The 20,678-nt window shown below is 39.0% G+C and overlaps 1 long non-coding RNA gene across 1 annotated transcript; it reads right to left on the reverse strand.

Annotated features, from left to right (window-relative positions):
• Nucleotides 1–1,930: 1,930 nt before the first annotated feature.
• On the reverse strand, nucleotides 1,931–3,715 carry LOC129725995 (uncharacterized). Its single transcript, XR_008728224.1, has 2 exons — nucleotides 3,560–3,715; nucleotides 1,931–2,360 (listed from the first exon to the last, which is right to left on the reverse strand). It is a non-coding gene; the product is annotated as an uncharacterized LOC129725995 (long non-coding RNA).
• Between the last annotated feature and the right edge of the window lie 16,963 nt (nucleotides 3,716–20,678).

The raw sequence follows: 20,678 nt of genomic DNA on the forward strand, positions 1-20,678 counted from the left end.
TATAAAGCGGAACAACCTTCACTTTATTTTCACTAGAGACACAAACTGTAACAAAACCAACAGTTACGAACGCGCACTTCACAACAAACGAACGCCGCGTGTGTCTCTTCCCGTAGTCGAGGCTAAACTCAACTCATTCCCGCGATGGCTGCCTATGTTGCCGACCACAACAAACCCGCCGTGACGTCTTAGTCAGCACTCAGCACACCATTTTTCCGCAGCTAGAGGGAAATTCCGGCCTATCTAACCCTAAACATTAATTCACAAATACAATAAAAAAATTATCGACCCTACTAAACGCGACAACATCGTTCACAAACGAAAAAACGAACGAATTTAAACGAATTTACGTGAACGATATTCAGCGCAAGTGGTTAGAACTGTCATAACGAGTACACGCTGCTGCGGGAGTGCCCAAATGCGGGTAATTTTCACTTATACACTCTCGCAGCAGTACCCAAAGTTAGGGTTATTTTTACGCGTACACGCTCTTGCAGCGTTACACATAATTAAGTAAATTTTCCACTCGATGCTAAAATTGTAACCGCACAGGTTACAGGTTAAAAAAAAAGAAAACCCATTACGCTTTGTTTTATATTTCTTAGGTAACTACAACAGAATTTCGGAGGAAGTGAGGGATAGAGACAAGCAACAAAAACTCAAAAGTGCTGAGTACTCCGATCGGCGTCGCCATGCGAAATTCGGGCAAATTGTGGTTGGGGAAACGGTTGTAGTAAAACGAACGATCAAGGATAACAAACTTGCGTCGAATTTCAATCCAGAAGAATTCACAGCGTTGGAACAAAAAGGTTCAAATGTGAAGATATTGTCTAAGGAGTCCGATCGAATTATTCATAGAAATGTGGCACATTTGAAGTTATTAGAGACAGGTGATACAGTAGTTAGTGACACCGAATCTCCATCTATAACCGCACCGCGAAACAGTGCAGAAAAAGCATCAAGAGAAGTTCGACCTCGTCGTGAAATCAAGAAACTGATTCGTCTAAAGGACTTTGTAAATAGAATCAAAAACTCTGAAGAAAGGGAGGAGTTGTAGAGTACTATTAGATACAGGGTTACATAACTCAGCTTCAGGGAGAAGATACGCATGAACATGATCAGCTGTAGGGGTTCCTGTCATGAATAAAGATTATCATTACTTGTTATACTATATAAGAGTAAACATCGTATTTCTTTAAAACCCACGACATCACAGATACCGTTTAATGTGTTACCGGACTTAGGACGCTCGAGATTAGGACTATTTCTTCCACTTCGGAGTTTCCTGGCATTTTACTGGCGATAGTTAGGTGAGTCCGCTTAGCGCCTGGGGTTTAGTAAAACCCCTAATTACACAGGCCAATTGGTCAGACTGACGAACTGTTTATTCGTTCAAATCTCTCAAAATAATTGAGAGATTAGTTATAAAAATCGAGTGCGGTTAATCCCAAGTAACAATTATTGTTTCCTTAACATTTACTCGATCACTTTTATTAGGCTACAGTTGAACAATAACCGAAATGGAAAATAAAAACTTCTGTTAAATGGTTGTTCAGTTGAATTTGGAGAAATTATCCGACACACAGTTGTTTAGGAACGGTGAAGAGGGTTTTGAGCAACAACAGCAGAATATTGTATCCAACACATGTTAAACCAGCGTTGAATAGATGCACCAGGAAACATTTATTAGCCTGTGTTCGAATAAAATATTCATTAAACATTTGTTAAACCTTTGTTCGAATGTTGAAATGCTTTTGTTAAATGCGTATTTAATAATAATGTTTGAAAACGTTTGTTTCGCGTATTAGAATATACTTATGCAGCTCACGCTGTATAGTAGCGTGGAAAAAACGTTTAGTCGATATTTATTCAGCTATTTTAGCACAAACAAAATGTAAAAATAAAGTTCGAAGAAATTAGTTGAACCATATTTATTTGTGGTAATATTTTTTATTATGATTCTCATTATTAACTTCATTAGTTTTTTAGCGTGGTACGCAGTTGAAAAGAAAAGAGGTTCACGAAATTTTGCCTTTTTTACCAAACGGAATTTTGACAGCTGAGAATGCTTCACAGTACACGCTCACTCTGGGCTACTCAGTGGCTGAGTTGAATTTTAATCATTTTTTCAGTTGTTCGAAGACGTCAAAAAATGAGTACACGCTCACTCTGGGCTACTCAGCGGCTGAGTTGAATTTTAATAATTTTTTTTTTCAGTTGTTCGAAGACGTCAAAAAATGAGTAGAATTAATTTGATCATGGCGGCAAATTTCCTCAAAATTGGGTAACTGGTGCTTGCGTGTTGTTTTTGTTAATTTATTTTTCGCAATTAAAAGCAAACAGCAAACCAAGCAAACCGTCTGAAAAAAGGAAGAAATAGAAATGTTTGAAATTAGTTGTTATCGGAAGGTAATTCATAATTTGAAATAATTGACTGCAACTAATGCCAATTTTTCTTTTTCACCAGGACTCGTTGGTTGGATATGCGGCGAATAAATTCAAAGATCTCCCGTGTACCGGCGAACGAAGGTAAATTTCTTGAAATAAGCCTTTTTTTAAATAAAATTCACTAAAAAGGCAAAATATAATAATATCGAGTCAATAATGATAATTTTTCCGAAATTCCCTCATTGAAGCTTAAAGCACTCATTTTTGAGTCGAAAATGAGTAACTTTTACGCATCGCGCATCAGGTATAATATGGGTAATATTTACTCAATTTTTATAACATTCGGTGGGACTCAAAAATGAGTAAAACAACTTCTACTCAATTTTGAGTACATACGGTTTTAGCGAAACTGATTAGGTTTTGACTCAGTTTTGGGTTATCCAGAGTGAGCGTGTAGAATTAAAGTGATCATGGCGGCAAATTTACTCAAAATTGGGTAACTGGTGCTTGCGTGTTGTTTTTGTTATTTTTTTTACAATTAAAAGCAAACAGCAAACCAAGCTAACCGTCTGAAAAAATGAGGAAGTTGAAATGTTTGAAATTAGTTGTTATCGGTAGGTAATTCATAATTTGAAATATTTGACTGCAACTAATGCCAATTCATCTTTTTCACCAGGACTCGTTCGTTGGATATACGGCGAATAAATTCAAAGATCTCCCGTGTCCCGGCGAACAAAGGTATATTTCTTGAAATAAGCCTTTTTTGAAATAAAATTCACTAAAAAGGCAAAATATAATAATATCGAGTCAATAATGATAATTTTTTTTCGAAATCCCCTCATTGAAGCTTAAAGTACTCATTTTTGAGTCGAAAATGAGTAACTTTTACGCATCGCGCATCGGGTATAATATGGGTAATATTTACTCAATTTTTATAACATTCGGTGGTACTCAAAAATGAGTAAAACAACTTCTACTCAATTTCGAGTACATACGGTTTAGCGAAACTGATTAGGTTTTGACTCAATTTTGGGTTATCCAGAGTGAGCGTGTAACGATATCTGACGTGAGTGAGCGCATGATTTTTCCTTTTTTCTAGAACACTCGAACACACTTGTTTACCCTGTTTACCGCGATCTGGTGTGAGAGCAGGGAAAAAATGTCTTCCTACCCGAAGCCCGAAGGCTGAAAAAACTTTCCCGCAAATCGAAAACTGTCGAGCAAAAAAATACAGGTCACCACTAATGCACTAATGCAAAATTCGGGTTGTTCACATATTTATCAATGTCTTCACATGTTTTCTCTAATGTCTTCACGTTGTCGTCACAAAAATGGATGTCTTCATCGTACACTCAAAATATTTTTCACGTTATTGTTACGTGAAAGTTCCTATACTTGTTAATTTCCTGTCATTTTGCATGATTTATGTGACAAACATAACATCTACGTGAAAATCTCATGCATACCATGGTTAATCACGTACCATCTTCGTGAACTTAACAACGTCAAATAGGATGTATCGCGTGAACTCTCTGTGCGAAATGAACCAGAAATCAAAATGGCGAAGCTGTTGTCTGATTCTGAACATAGAACAGAATTTCTGGATGGCTTGCAAATAAGTGAATTTTCGAAAAATCCTAATAAACTCGAGACTTGAGCTTAAAGGTTTCACACAGCTTCAGTTCAAAGGTGGAAGAGTTACCTGAACGAAAACAGCTGCAGCGGATAATAACGGTCCCCGGGAAAGTCGTAACATTTATCAGTTTTTTTGTTGTTTTATTCATTCACGAATTTGCATACCTGAGTGATACCTGATAGCAATAACGTTTTACGAAATGTACAATTTTCATTTATTTCTCTAATTTTTATGAGCTAGGAAACGGGTTTAGAAATTCGTCGTGTACCTCGTCGGAAACCGATAATTATTTCTTTTGATTTCATGAATTCAAATGACAATCACGTAGAATCTACTAGAAAACGATAGTGGAAAATATTCACGTAACTTTTGCGGTAACTATAACGTGAAAAATATTTTGAATGTAGGCTAATGTCTTCCAATCTGGCATCGCTGGGCAGGGATACCAAATTTGTAGATTTGTCTGCAAAACGCAGATTTTTGGAGTCTGCGTGCAGATTTTTATTGATTTGCAGTTTTTCCACGGTTTCTGCAGATTTTTGTCAGAGTCTCCTTATACAGTCGCCGTTCGATAACTGCAAGACTTTTAACTGCAACGCTTTTTAACTGCAAGACCGATAACTGCAACAACTTTGCAGTTTTAGGACCGCAATCCGTCAAATCTGATGTCAAAGTCATATTTGACATTGAAGTGGCAGATCTCGCGGGGGGATTCTAAATGCATTCGAAAATGAAAATTGTTGAATCTCTACCCGAAAAAAAATTTACGATGTATTCTGCGGTGAGAACAGTAAACGGACAATGTTTTTTATTGTAACCGTAAAAAACACGGTATTTTTACTGTAAGCTTGCAAACGATTGTTGTCATTAACATGTTTTAACAACGTTTTTTGTTGTTGAATCTACCACCGGCAATAATTTTACCATGAAAAACATTGTCAGTGAGTTCTAAATGTATGGGAAAAATGCCTGAAAAAATGCTGTTAAGATACATAACGACCCCCTTTTTTCATGGTAAAAATGGCAAAAACGATGTTTTTGTTGTTATGGAAAATGATATTTAATGTAAAATTGATGTATTTACAATGAAAAATATAGTTAAATTATGGTATAGCTATGTACAATTACAGCAACTTCTAAGCTTTTTTTAATGTTATTTTTCTCGGGTAGAAACATTTCAAAAGGACTCTTTATCATTTCTTTCGATTTTTTTCGATTTCGTTTACATGTTGTCTCTTCATTCTAGATGGGAGATTATATATCTCCACTATTAATCAATGAAGCAAAATCACCATGTTATGTAGTTCACTTTTCGTAAATATTATAAGAGAAAAAAAAATCTTTGGTGCATTGTTTGGCTAGCTTTCACTGCTCAGCGAGGCAGTGCATAGTAGATCACAAACAATACTTTGTGACCTAGCGTTATATATAGACCATTTTACGAACTGACAGGTGTCACGGATCCTGCTGACATTGATGTTGCTTTTACTTGCGTTATTGCAGCGGTTCCGAGCTTTCTGTCAAAATTTCATTCATGAATTGAGTTCAGAAACGTCTCGTAAAATGGTCTATTGTAGTGATGAACTTTATTTTCGCCTACATATTGGTTACTTAAAGTAGTTACTAAAACGCAATGAATTATGATGCGGAAATATGAATATCAAATTGAATAATCGAATAGCTTGTCTATTTTAGTTTTCTGGTAATTTTTGCCATACCGGGTTTCTGGTATTTTTTCATTAAAAAAAAACATATCGACATCATTGAAAACAGAAATGGTAGTGACGAACCCCCCTCTAAATTTTGGCATGTGTCAAGTGTTGCAGTTATCGAACGGCATCCGATAACTGCAATGTAAACATGTTGCAGTTATCGAACGACGACTGTAGTTATATGATGGCTGTTCAACATTTATTAGACCAGAACGTTTAGAAGCATATTCACTTTACACACTGCACACGTCATATTAAAGATTAGCTCACATGCATTTATCGATGGCAGCCAAGCAATGGATCGCAAGTTCGAATCTCAACAGAAGCCCAGCAAAAGATAGTTTTTGTTGCCTTTTAATACAAATTAAAAAAATCACCCATATCATTTCCACAACTAAAAAACTAATAAAGCTAATAAAAATGATTTAAAAAAAAATTCGAGCTCCATTTTTGCATTTTTTTGTGCTAAAAGAGCTGAATTATTGTCGATTAAACCTTTTTTTACGCTACAATGAAAACGGAATTGCATTCGGGAGCAGTTGACGTTAAAAATTGTGCTACTATTTTGATCAAATTTAAATTGAAATCGTCACTATATTCAATTAAAAACATCACTAGAGTTGAAGTTTGCTGTGGATTATCCGGATTAAGTGGAATTAAGAATATCTACCGGTGTTTCGAATAAATTTCCAGAAACTATATATCGGACTAGAAGACAGGTTTTGCTATGAGTGGACGTAATAAAAGAACAGCCATGAATGAGTGCCTAATTTGTAACAGTAAAATAAAGTCAGACGAAAAAAACTAAAGTGTCTATATTGCAGTAACTCACTACATATGAAGTGTGCTGGACTATCCGACGCAAATTACAAAAGGGTGCATAAAAGTAACTGCTTTTACTTCTCAACTCAATGTGAGTCTGCACACTCGAATAACAAAACAATGGAAGAATTACTTGCCTCGGTAAAGGCTTTGCAAGTGACCGTTAACAAGATTGATGAAAAATGCGAAGCAAACATGGAATGTCTGAAGAAGACTGATCAGATGATGTTAAAACTTAACATGTCAGTGAATGCGCTTACGGTCGCTCAAAGCGAATTGCAGAAATCTGTGCAGGAAGTCAAATCTTCGCAAGATTTTATTGCCGCGCAAGACTACGACATGAAATCGTGTTTTGATGAACTGAAGGATAACTATACGTTAGTGTCAACAACGCTTATGTCGTCAGTGAGTGATATCCAAAGCCGACTGAGAATAGCCGAACAAACGGCTTTGAAGAATAAGCTTATCATTAACGGTGTGCCCAAATCTCTCGCTCTGAATGAAAACACTATCGTCACGAAAATTGCTGCTGCTGTCGGGGTGCAGCTTTATACTCCTGATATTACAAGGCCAGACGTATGAAAAATGGCATGATACATGTTGAATTCAACAACTGCAAAGTCCGCAACGATATTCTAAGAGCACGTAAAGGAAAATCTCTTTTCTTGGATGAAATTGGTTTCGACTATCCACAACTGCGGGTGCGGGATCAAGTCGACCGTCTCCTAATAAAATTCAACACACTCAAGTCTACATCAACGAAAACCTTACCAGGGATACAAGAATGATCCTTCATGCAGCCAAATCTCTCCGTTCTTCGCATAACTACAAGTATGTTTGGTGCAACAAAGGAATCGTCTACTTCAAGAAGGATAAGAATGCTAATGTGCACATTATTGATACTGTGGAGGATGTAAACAAACTGGGCTCTCCCAGACGATCGTAGATTGGCATTGCTGCTGCTGCTGCTGTGGCGACGCTGTTGTTGCTGTTTTTTCATTCCTCTTCAACACGAATACAAGCGAAAGTGATTTCTTGCACAATGTTAATTTAAATGATAATCTTATTGTTACTTATAAGACGCATAATGAAATATTTACTGATTCTACCTTGAATCTACTATCAATCAATATCAATTCTTTCAGAAACAAAACCGATGAGTTAAAATTATACGTATCGAATTACCAGACGACTATACATGTTATTTGTATTACTGAGATACGCGTAGAACCTGAAGAGTTGCACTTTTGTAAACTTGAAAATTATATTGAAGTATGCTGTCCGAGAACATCCAGACCTGGTGGTGGTGCGTGTATATTTATACATCGATCGATTGATTTTGAAACGTTAAAAAGCGAAGAGTTTCTTGAGGGTAGTTTGATTGTAGCGGAGCTTCGATGTCCAAAACTTAAAATAGCAGTTATTTATAGACCACCTCATGCCGACTTAGCATCTAGTATACATTTTTTTGATAAGTTCTTAGAGAACTATAGTAGAATGTTATGCGTAGGTGATTATAATATCAATTTATTGAGTCCTTCTTCAACTCAGTATCAGTCGATGGTTGAGTCGAATGGATATTCGTTCCTCAACAACATAGAGCCTTCAAGTTTCACTTATGGAAATAGTACAGCAGGGTCAATAGTTGATCATGGATTCACAGATATGACCAACTACGAATATGCTGTTGGTGTACACGATATATCTTTCACGGACCATAGGGCTATGTTAATCAGTTTGAAAGGTGCACAACCGAACGTAGCAAGAAAAGACTCATTCACACTTAAAATAAAACACCGAATTCGGTAAAATTTTACCGGAATCTCAACAGCTGAACGTTCGGTGAAATCTTCGGTGTTTCCGAAAATTACCGAACAGTTTATGAAACCACCAACCGAATGGTCGGTAATTTTCGCAGCTTTTTGGTAATGTTCCAAACCGAGCAGCCAGTAAAATTTACCGAAAGAAACTTTAAAAATGAACAAAAATACCGAACCGAACCTGTAAAAAATACCGGTGGCAGAAAAAGTCGGTTATAAATGAGCCTGCCGGTACCGTCTAAAATCAAACTAAATTAACCAGATTACTTACGAAAAATGTTAGCGACTCGTACATCCTGTTTCAGTAATTCACCATTAACACTTTCCAAATTATAAATATCCTATGTTTACACACAACAACAACTAAAACAAATCAGCAGCACCAGTAGAAAATATTCGCGTCTTGCACGGTTGCACGTATGAGAAAAATGGCCACCATATTCACAATTTTGCATTTTATCAGGTTGTTCGGTAAAAAGTTATACAGATTTCGGTGGATGAAAAATTAAGCAAATATTCCGGTAAAAATTAACAAAATTATGGTAAAACTTACAGATCTTACAGAATAGTCATTAATTTGATGCTTTTTTGCAGGAATACCGGTATTATTACACTTTACCGATGGATTATTGTAAAAAAAAATTACCGAACGACCTTTTCTGAATTGAGTGTGTTCACTGAAGTCACAAAGTACAATTTCGAGCAAGCTTATATAGATCTTAGACGAAAGGTTCCACAAGCAACAAGTTTTAATTATCTTTGTACTATTACTTCCGACGTTTTAAGAATAAACTCCTATAAAGTAGGAAAGAAACAAAGACAATCCCAAAAAGTTCCTTGGATAGATGATTATGTACACAATCAGATTCGGATCAGAGAACAGTTGTATCGAAGAACGTTAGAATGGCCCAATAATGCTCTAATCAAATTAAATTATCGTAAGCAAAAAAATTATGTTACCAAGATAATACGACAAAAACAGTATTACGTTTCTTTAATTGAAATCAATCGTCATAACATACGAAAAGTATGGAGTATCATGAACTAAATCGTGTTTCTTAAGCAACGTTCAAATAACAAAAAGATAATAACGGAAATATTTGTAGATAACTCGGCGGTAACTGATATGACTAGGATCTGTAACGTATTTAATGAACATTTTGTCAGCATACCATGGACGCTGCAAAGAGCTCTCCAAAGAGAATTCTGCAACCAACAGCAAGTTTGCACTTTAAATAGCAGTTTACCTACACACTTAAAAAATTTCGCCGAATCTCGGCATTGTTTGTGCCGAGATTTGGACAGCCGAGTGCTCGGCAACCATCTCGGCTGAATCTCTTTTGCCGAGAATCTCGGAAAACCAATATTTGACAGATGTCATTTTATGCCGAGAATCGCGGTACACAGTTGACTGTGCTCTCGGCAAATCCAGCCGAGAAGCGGCAAACCAGTCTAACGACCTTTCGGTTATATAAGCTGAATGTTCGGCACAGTAAAGAGCCGTTTTTTCAGTGGAATCCAATCGCAGAAAATAGTTTTGCTGTGAATCAGGTAGTTTTCTTTCAAAAGATAAATTATAAGCTCGATAAGTTTTAGTAAGTAAAGAAATTTATTCATACTAAATCTTGAATACTTATCTTTATCTTGCTCGCCAGTAGGGCATTGAGCTAAACATCTAATCTAAAATTACGTCTAATGCCTATCCCTAAAACAAACAAAATATTGTATTCACACGATTTGAAACTACACTTTTTAAGTTCCAGCCACTTCCCCCTAAACTGTACTACATTTTTTTCTGCTACCGGATTGTAAACACTTGTAATTTGCACAAATTTCAGCCAAACTTGTATCCGATTCCTGTTTGCTCACCCGTAACACGCATAAATTTGCACTAAGAAAAATGGCGGCAACTCGTTCATGAGAATGACAGCTGTATTGCCGAAACACGGCAACGAGTAAAATTTGTGCCGAGATACCAGTAATGTTTTTGCTGACCTCGGCATCAACAATGTTTAACGATAAATTCGGCAAAAAATAGAGACGAGATTCGTCAAGCTTAGTTTTTTGGACGAAGTCTCGGCAAAATGATCTGACAACTGTCGGCAACCGGCATTTTTTTGCTGAAATACCGGTTGAATCCAAAGTTGCCGAGTGAACTCGGATGTTTTTTTGCCGAGCTCGAGATCCAGTTTTAAGTGTGTAGATCAGTTGTGATGCTGCCAGCCTCGAATACTGAAATAGGGAATTATATTTGTGATATGAAAAGTTCCTGTTCCACTGGTTTAGATTAGTGATGGGAAACTTATCGATACTTATCGATAATATCGATGAATGCTGATCATCGATATTATCGTTAATTTTTGGACGCTAACGATAATTATCGATATTATAAGGGTGAGCACAAGTCAGTGCGGCTGGTTACTGGAGGAGACCCAAAAGAAGGAGACCTCACCTACCCTACCCCAGAAGTTGCTTTTGCCGCTAGGTATTTGTTGAGTGCTGCTATTCGACAAGATTTAGCATTGTTGGGGGTGGTGTAAAGGTTCGCCCCGGGTGTCACTGAGTTTCTGAGAAATAATGGTAACTAAAAAGGTATTCATAGTTTTTAGTTTCCTAAGAACAGATGAATTCCACAACTTAGTACTGGAGAACTTTGAAAAAAAAAAATCCAAACTTTTTGCACCATCTCATAAAAAGCAATGATACGAAATTGTAATAAAATGCATTTTCTTTATAATAATATGATGGACATGCATAGCGGCAGTCTATTGGTAATTCTCTGGTAATTGTTTAGTTTAACTTGGAACTGTTAAAGTTTAAAGTATTTGTTACCCAACAAACAATTTTTAGTTCCACTAAAAATCCAAATCAACGAAATTGTTGCGCCAAAAAAGTATCCTGATTTATACAGGGGGTAGACAAAATAATTGAGTTAAATAAAATTCTCTCGAATTTTAAATGGCCAGAACTTTACGAAAAATGCATCAATTTTGCTAACCGGTTTCATTTCACTGGAAAACAATATTATATTAGTATTACTCGGGAATCGGTGTGACCAACCTACACCGAAAATGTTTCGGATTTCAAGAGTGTGTGTCAAAGTGTACATTTTTGCAACGCATAGAACGTTTTAGGCAACTAAGTTTTCTATCTAAAATATTTCATTTAAAAAAATCTGAGATCACCTATATTTTCTAAAATCATTTTTTCTTTTTAAAATTATATTTTTTCCAGAGTAGGATCTTTAACTAATTTTTTTATATTTTTGAAGGAAAGATAATTTTTACTAAGATATATTGATTCATAAGAAAAAGGTTCAAATACAGTTAGGTTTTCTTACGCGGGGGATACATGCCTCGTGAAAAAAACATGGTAATTCAGAAATCCGCTTGATAAACCGCTCTAATTCAAAAATTCGCGTGAAAAACCACGTTAATTTGAAAATCTGCATAAATAACCTTTTAGAGAAAATCCGCGTGAAAATAAGCTGACCTTTTTATATGTTAATCCAGATAAATTTTCAAACGCAAGTTTGCAAAGTTGCTTGGTTTAATAAGACCTACACACCCATAATGTTCGATTGAATTCTGCTAGAGTGCTGCAAGCTCAAAGAACATAAGTATATCCAACAGGGAAAAAATCGCCAAAATCAACACGTCAAAAACGCGTCAAAAACGGACATCGTGCGGCACTTTGTGAATGCCAAGTATGCCGGTTCTGGCATCTTCAACATCTTGACACTATTGGCCAACGATCAGAGCATCGAAAGAAAGCCCGGTTCCGGACGACCAACGACCCTGAGCGACAAGAAGGCTTCAAAGGATGCTGAAAAGGAAGACCGAGGGAAAAGTGGCTAAATCGCTGCGTGCACTTGGCCGAGAGGTTGGTGCATGCTATAAAACCGTGAAAAAGCATCTGGAGAACATGCACATACATGCAGGAAGCGGCAGTCCCGTCCACTGGTCTCGGAGCTGCAGGCAATGACGCAGCGACAGCGGTTGAATAAGATGGTCAAGTCGATTTTACCGGTGAATCGTGACGCGGCAGTGGTATTGGACGACTAGACCTATATCACCCTGAATGGCAACGACTAGCAGGACTCTTCGTACTTTACCTCCCCCACGAAGGAAGTGAGCACCGAGGTAAAGTTTATTTTACAGACCAAGTTCCCCAAGAAAGTGCGGCTTATCCAGAATACCATAAGCGCGAAGACACGGTGTTCTGGCCAGATTTGACTCCGGCCAACTACTCGAAGCGATCGTTGGAGGAGATGGAGCGGCTGAATATCGATGTGGTACCGAAGTCGGCGAATCCGCCCAATGTCCCTCACCTGCTTCCCATCGAGAATTTCTGGACAAACTTGAAGCGCAAGATCTATTCCAACAATTTTGTCGCAAAAACGGAGGAGGAATTAATAAAAATAACGAAGAAAGAGCTTAAAAACACGGCTACACGCATGTTTTCGTCCGCCATGGCGAATGTTCCGGTTAACTGCCGGAAGGCTGCACGCAAGGACGTAATATTTTTTTGTAAGGAAGCTAACATGATAACCTTCCATGGGAAATTTATCCAACTCAATTATCTGTCATATTTTTTTTTTCATCACCATCTGAAACAGTTTTTTTTATCACCATCTGAAAAAATTTTTTTTTACCCAAACGTTAGCTGTCAAATTATCGATACTTATCGATAATATCGATAAAAACGCCGGAATTATCGATTGTTATCGATGTCTGTTTTGGGCGATATTTCCCATCACTAGTTTAGATTTGATACCGGTTAAGTTCTTGAAACAAAACGCAGATTTCATTTTCCCTACTTTGACCACCTTTTTCAACCAATCCCTAATAGAAGGTATTTTTCCTGATCAGCTAAAAAAAGCACGAGTTACTCCTGTTTTCAAAAAAGGAACCAAGTCAAATGTTGAAAACTATAGACCTATTTCCATACTGTCAAACTTACCGAAACCGTTCGAAAAGCTTATTTATATAAGATTGCTTAATTTTCTGACTATCAATCATTTGATTGATCAACACCAATTCGGATTTCAGCCTCGTTCAAATACCACAAGCGCTGTTGCAAGTTTGGTTAATGATATTCAGACAGGTGTAGATCAGAAGAAGATTTGTTCGGCAATCTTCTTAGATGTTTCTAAGGCTTTTGATTATGTTCCACATGACAAGCTTCTATTGAAACTTTATAATTACGGAATAAGAGGAAATGCTCACAGTCTAGTTAAATCGTTTCTACAAGGAAGAACACAAGTAGTTCAACTGGAAGGGCACAGTAGTCAGGAATGTAGGACTGATTTTGGAGTACCTCAAGGTTCAACATTAGGGCCGCTCTTGTTCATAATATACGTCAATGACATATTCAAACTTCCTTTGAAAGGTACGCTCAAAATGTATGCAGACGATTCCGTTCTCATATATAATGCTGATAGTTTAAAACAATTATTTACCTATATGCAGCATGATCTGAACATCGTAAATATCCGGTTCTATAATAACGGATTAACAATAAATGCAGCTAAATCTAAGTACATGATCTTTTCTAGCACTGACCGCTTTGAGTCAATAAATTTTAATCTTGTCTTAAGTGCTAACAGAGTTGAAAGAGTTCAATTTCATACTTACTTAGGGTTACTGATACAACATAATTTAAAATGGAATAATTGCAACCCTCGCGGTTGCAATTAACCCTATGTTGTATAATAATAGCCGAGCGTGTAAAGATATGTTGCTTGTCAGTGTGTAGAAGTTTTGTTTTGATTTTTGTTGTTGTGGCAAGCAACATACTCGCCACTGCATGTGTAATTTTAATTTGTTATTTTCTCGTTAGATTTTATTTAGAAGTTTATGTTAGGTGTTTTAGAATTTAAGTTTTAAATTATCGGTGTGAAGTGTATCGCGTGTGCAACGAAATACGGTTCCGTTCTCCTCCCGGAGCAGAAAAAAGGCGAAGTATAACCGGTGAAAGTGATGGCAAAAAAAAAACGTCAGCCGGTTTTGTTTTGATGCTACGCCAAGAGAGATCGCTCTGTACCGCCGAATAGAAAAGACGCATTGTTTTTGTCCGCCGAAAAAGAATTGTGACGAGTGAAGCGTGAAGTGTCGTCCCCAGTGCGTGTGTGCCGTCAAAATAAAACCGCTTCACCGGGTTGAGAAATCCCTGAACCGTGGTTGTGCACCCACCCCGTAGTACGTCCCGTCACTCGGCTTAACCGGCCGCAACAGAGTGCGATAGCACGGCCGAGAGGAAAAGCTGTGCTTCCCCGAGATCATCGCCAAAATCCGCCATTGCTGCGAGAAGGACGGAAGGTAAGATTTAGGTCTTCTGTTCTGTTTTATTATTTATTTTATTTATTGTATTTCTGTTATTTATTTGTTTATTTGTTTTAACTAAATTTTATTTAAATTCCACCCAGTCTAACCCCTTTTTGGGAAAGTACCCCAGTGCTACGCCGCCCGCCGGGTAAATCGGCCCCGTGAAAGCTGGGGTGGTAAGCTGTGACTGACAATTGGCGCCCAACTGAAATAAAATTTTTTCGGAAAAATATTCTCAAGGAATATTTTTCCTCCCGAGCGTGGGGTACTTCCAGCAAAAGTTAGTTTTGGGTGGAATAAACACAGTGGCGAGGACTCTTTCCGCAACAGTCGCGTTTTTTCTCGTATATTGTGGTTTTTTTTTTCTCATATTCTAGGTCGGTGTTAGGCTTCATTTTATTGTTTTGCAGAACGATTTCTTGCTTTTTCAGCGTGACTTTGTTCTTGCAACGAAGTTTTTTGAGACCATTACCGGCTTAGGTTGACATTCGCGGCGAAATTCCTAAAATAAAAAAAAGTGAACGTTATCCTACCGCGATCATACCCTACCCTACAATTACAAAGTTTCAATTCATCTTCCAGTTTTAAATTTGTGGATTACACATTTATTCCTTAACATGGCCGACAGAGCACTATCTGTTGAGGAATTCAACGCAGCGTATCTGCAAATGCTTGTTGACCATTTGCATCCCGATGAGATCGATTTCGAACTCGTCTCTCGCGGTGTTGTGATTCCTTCTGAAAGTGACAAATCGGGGTCACAGCGACGTCGGCGTTTGAGAGGGTTACTGAACATCGAAATGGAACAAACAGCGGAAGCTGTTCGGTCATTTAAGGGAGATGTTCAGGAAGAAATCGCTTTGTGTCGTGGGAAGTTTGAGTCCATGAGGGAAGATCTCCAGTACAGGTGCCCAAACAAAGAGATTTATCGGAGCAGACTGCTCCATTTAGGATTTCGACTTCAACTTTTGCAAAAATATGCCATTGGGGAGATTTTTACGGAAATTAAAAACATTTTCCTGGATGTCATGGCTCTGTACGATTATCATTTCGGTGAAAATCCTATTCCACCTATTCCTTTCCACGAAGATGTTGATGGGAAAACCGGGGAGAGTTCTTCGGGTCAAAATCCCGATCCGAAACCCACTCCGGCCAGAAATGAGAATGATGTCAACGAAAGGGCATTCGGACAAGAACTGTTGAGTGTCTTACTGGAAATAAGGGCGGAGATTTGGGGTGTGCAGGATCAAATGGCGAAGAATGAGACTCACAACGATGCGCGTGTTAGTTCTCTTCAACGATCCGTAGAGGTCCTGGGCCATGAAATGACCGCCATTACAAAGATTGCTGCAGATCTCCAGAAAACGAAACAAGAGATGAAAGAGCTACGGGAAACTGTTTCGGGATTACAGCAATTCATCAAAAGAAAGATTTCACAACCTGTTGGTGAAGATCCTCAACCTAAAATGGATAACTATCATGAAGATGATTATCCCGAACCAGAGGATCTTCCCGTAGTTAAACAACCGATGAATCAAAGGGGCACTTCTAAGAATTCTGGTCTGTCTATTCATCATCCCCATCCCAGTTATTTCAAACAATCTCCGCTCCCGAACTACAACTATCATAACAGTTATGGTAGCGTAGGTTCGGTCGAGCCTGCGGCTTATTATCGTCGTCTCCAACGCGTAGCCGATTAGAAAATCAACAAGTACGCTGGGAATGATGGAGGGACGGGCCTGAATGAGTTCTTGGAATCCGTGCACCAATATGCCGAGTCCGAACAGATTTCCGAAGAGGAGTTATTCAACTCAGCAATGCATCTATTCACCGGCAATGCCTTGGCGTGGTATAGAGCTATGCGGTCGCAAAAGCGGTTGTATAATTGGAACCATTTAGTTTGCGAGTTGAGGGCGAATTTCGTTCACCCTGAGCTCGACGCTACGTTGAGCATGAAAGCATCTCATCGGCGACAGCAGCGAAATGAATCCTCCCAGCAGTATTACCTGGAAATGAAGTCAATTTTCCGAGCTATGACCACGCCATTGTCCCCAAGTGAGAAACTCGATCTGCTTAAGGGAAATCTTAAGCCAGATTACAAACAGTATCTCATCTTGAGGCCGGTGAATACGCTTGCTGAGCTTCTGACTGTCGGCAAATCTCTCGATGCTTCACGAACCCCAATTTACTCCAAAGTATTTGGTGGTTCCAAGGAAGTAGCTGCAGTTTCTGAGAATCCGGCTTACAGTGGTTCAAAGCCAACCCAACTTCAGCAGGGGAATGCGAGATTTGCTAGATCAAAGGTTTTTTATAAGAGCGCTCCGGGAGCCTCACAGCCGGCCACTAATTCACCTCAGAATCTCCCAAAGAATTCGAGAGGCCAGCCGGATAAGAATTTCCATGGGAAAGCGAATAACGAGAATAAACCCGCTCAGTCACAGAAAACGGTCATCTCTTTACATTACCTGGTGGAAAACCATCGTCCACCGCATCTCGGTTCCTGTTACAACTGCGGAACTCGCAGACACGAGCATGAAGAGTGTCAGAAACCAAAGAGAATTTTCTGTGTGCTGTGTGGATTTAAGGGTTTTGAAGCTTCCCATTGTCCCTATTGCCTAAAAAACGGGATTCGGTCCAATTGCAGCCGCCATTGGTACCCGACCAGCGCACCATCGAACAGCTAGTCATACCTCCCGAAGTGCTTCAAAATTTTCGACCTGCCGGCGATGAGGACTATTGCGACCCGCTTTCCGTACAAACGATCAGTTTTAATCTGCTTTCGGAAAATCGACCATTTGCCTGGGTTGAAGTTCATGGTTCGAAGTTCGCAGCCCTGCTCGACAGTGGCAGTAATGCCACGATCATGAGCATGCGACTTCTTCAGAGAATTTCCCCCACCGCTTTGAAGGATTTAGATCAACCATGCGAGTTACGCTCGGCTGGTGGTCAGATCATGCCTGTTCAAGGCCAGTGCTATCTTCCTTTCACCTTCGAAAAGAAGACCAAAGTCGTTTGTACCCTCATCGTCGAAAATTCGAGAGTGGATTGTCTGTTGGGGATGGATTTTTGGAGAACCTTTGGAATTACTCCAGAACTACATGAATATGCTGTGGTTAATCCTGGTCAGATGCGGGTTTTGGAGGCTAATGAGTGCTCGAATAAATCAACACTCACTCCGGGACAAGCGCAGCGAGTAGATGAGGTAAAGTCTCTCTTCCAGGTAAACTGAACACAACCACCTTGACTGAGCACAGGATTGTAATAAAAAAGGAGTTCCGAGGTGAGGATCCAGTAATCTGCTATCCGTATATGATGAGTCCCGAAAAACTGTTCAAGGTATGGGCCGAGTTAGACAGATGGCGTTCGATGGGAATCATATTAAACCCGCGTAGTCCGTTTTCCCCCGTGGCATAGGTTGATGTCGAATCCCTTTGTTTGGGTACGGGTCACCTGTACTGCCAGCGTCGAAAATTCCATATAGCTGCTCCGGTTGCAGCGAACACCACTTTCTGTTTACGGTGACACTTGCCAACACGGTGAACCAGCCGCTTGTAGGCTGGAAAACATTAAAAAAACCCTTACACTATTCCCATCGTCGGGAAGATTCCTCATTCCCATTTGGGGAATAAAAAAAAACACTTTTGCCCCTCTTCAGCGGGGATTTTCACGTTGGAGTCTCTTCCTTCTGCAGGGGAAGGACTCAAACACACGACCGCGGGCATTTTCGGAACGAAAACCCTCTCAAAATCGACGAAAACGAATAAAATTCGCGGTTCGCGGCGAATCGCGACGTCGCGACCGATTTGTTTTTATTTACTGTTTCCTGTCATTCTCTTTTCCCCTCCCGACTGAGTAACGTCATCAAGGGAATCATTTCCATTCTGTTCCTTGTGACACTTCTCGCAGGGTTGATATTTGTTGACACTCTTGAGTGAAAGTGAAAAATCACAGGAGGGTTGTGTGCAAAGGCACGACCGCAAGGATGAAGTAGAATACTTTTACAAGAAAGAAAACCCGGCTGCTTGCGTGTCAGTCATTTTTTAATTTGTTGTTCAATTCAATATCGGATAAGATACCGATCACATCTTGGCGTTATCACTGGCAGTGCGAATAAAGTATTTCTTGTGATAAAATAAACAGTGAAATGCTGGTTCAACACTCAAAACTAGACGGCTCATGTGTTGTCAAAATGAGTCAACTTTTCATTGAATGCATTTGCTAGTGCCCGCTATCGCACAGAGACTTCATTTCACTAAAGTGCCTCACTGGATCAGCTGCTATCGCTATCCATAGCCATGCCAATGTTTTGGCCGCTATACGCTGCTATTGGTATCCGCTGTCCCAGCTGCTACCGATGCTGAAATAGGCTGCAACTAGTGCACTATCCATTGCAATGCCACAGCTGTAGCCGCTATCTGCCTGGTATCCACTGCACTGGTACTGCTGCTGCTAAGGGAAGACTGCCGTTGTCGCTGTCTAGAACTATTATGAGTGGCTTCGACTGAAACAGGCTCTTAAATAGGGATGAAAAACCTATCGATAGTAGTAGGGAATTATCGATAACTATCGATAACCATTTTAGTCGATAATTCCCATTCTTACTCTTATGCAGACAAATAGCAAATTTAAAATGGCAAGGTCTATGATTCTGTCGACCGTGCTTGGGAAACAATCATATTAACGACTAATCAGATCAGTCGAATTTTGCGCTCAAACAAGGATTGACCATTCTCAATAATATAATTGCTTGTCATCATTTGAACTTGATAATTTTTGAATTTTAATTATGCGAAAAATTATTTTTTATGCTGATAATGAGAGCTTTTCGGATGTTGTGCTCATGACTGAAGGAAAAGATAATTCAGTACGTTCTGAGACACGGAGATGAAGCCAAATATATATCTGTTCCAAATTTCTTGAAAGTGTAAATTGATTCAAGAGAAAATATTAACTCTTCAATTAGGTTTTTATTTCATCCTGAAAAAGACAATTTGTTGTTTAATTCAATGTTTGATAAGATGCCGATTACATCTTTGCGTTATCACTGACAGTGCGAATAAAGTATTCCTTGGGGGAAAATAAACACTGAAAAGTTTTCCAGAACGTTCTTTTCATTGGATGCATTTGCTGGTGTGCCTGCTATCGCTCAGAGACAACATTTCACTAAAATGCCACACTGCATCAGCTGGCCCTGCTTATATTGATGATGAGACCAACGTCAACCGCTGCGCTATCCCCGTTGTCACAGTAGTGGAAGCTTCCGTTGCCATAGGTATCCGCTGCCCTGCATCACCTGGTCCTGTTATCGATGCTGGCTGAGACGCGCTCCGCCGCTATCCGTTGCCATACCACAGCTGTGGCCGTTATCCGCTGCATTGCTACTGCTGCTGTATCCACTGCTGCTGCTAAGGGATGACTGCTCCTGTTGCAGTCTAGAATTATAATGAGCGGCTTCGAGTGAAACAGGCTCTTATATAGGCCAAATTGCACATTTGAAATGGCAAGGTCTATGATTATGTCGACCGTGCTTGGGAAGCAATCATATAACGACCAATCAGAGGCCGAATTTTTTGTTTTGACAAGGCTTGACTATTTTCAATAGTACAATAGTTTGAATAATAACATTACAATTATCTGCATTTGGGAAGAATCTTAGAAGATTTTCCAATCTATTGTTGCCAGAACGAAGGAAATCCATCGAATACTAACCGATTTATTAGCATTTGAAATTGGACATATTTTTCACTTTTTTCGGTTTTAGATTTTCATTTTACATCCCTATGTAGCCAACTTCCTGAGAGAAGTATTCTACTTCAAAAAAGCATCCATAAACGTTATTTTTTTACAATCCTTTCAGAGTTCTCCCTTCCCGCTTTTTGCATGGAAGTGAACTGTCAAAACACCTCATTATATTTCATGCGATGAAAGCAAGACAACAAAATCAGTTTATTAGTTAACGAAGATTGTCAAGGCA

Source organism: Wyeomyia smithii, chromosome 2 (genome assembly GCF_029784165.1).
Source record: "Wyeomyia smithii strain HCP4-BCI-WySm-NY-G18 chromosome 2, ASM2978416v1, whole genome shotgun sequence".
NCBI lineage: Eukaryota > Metazoa > Arthropoda > Insecta > Diptera > Culicidae > Wyeomyia > Wyeomyia smithii.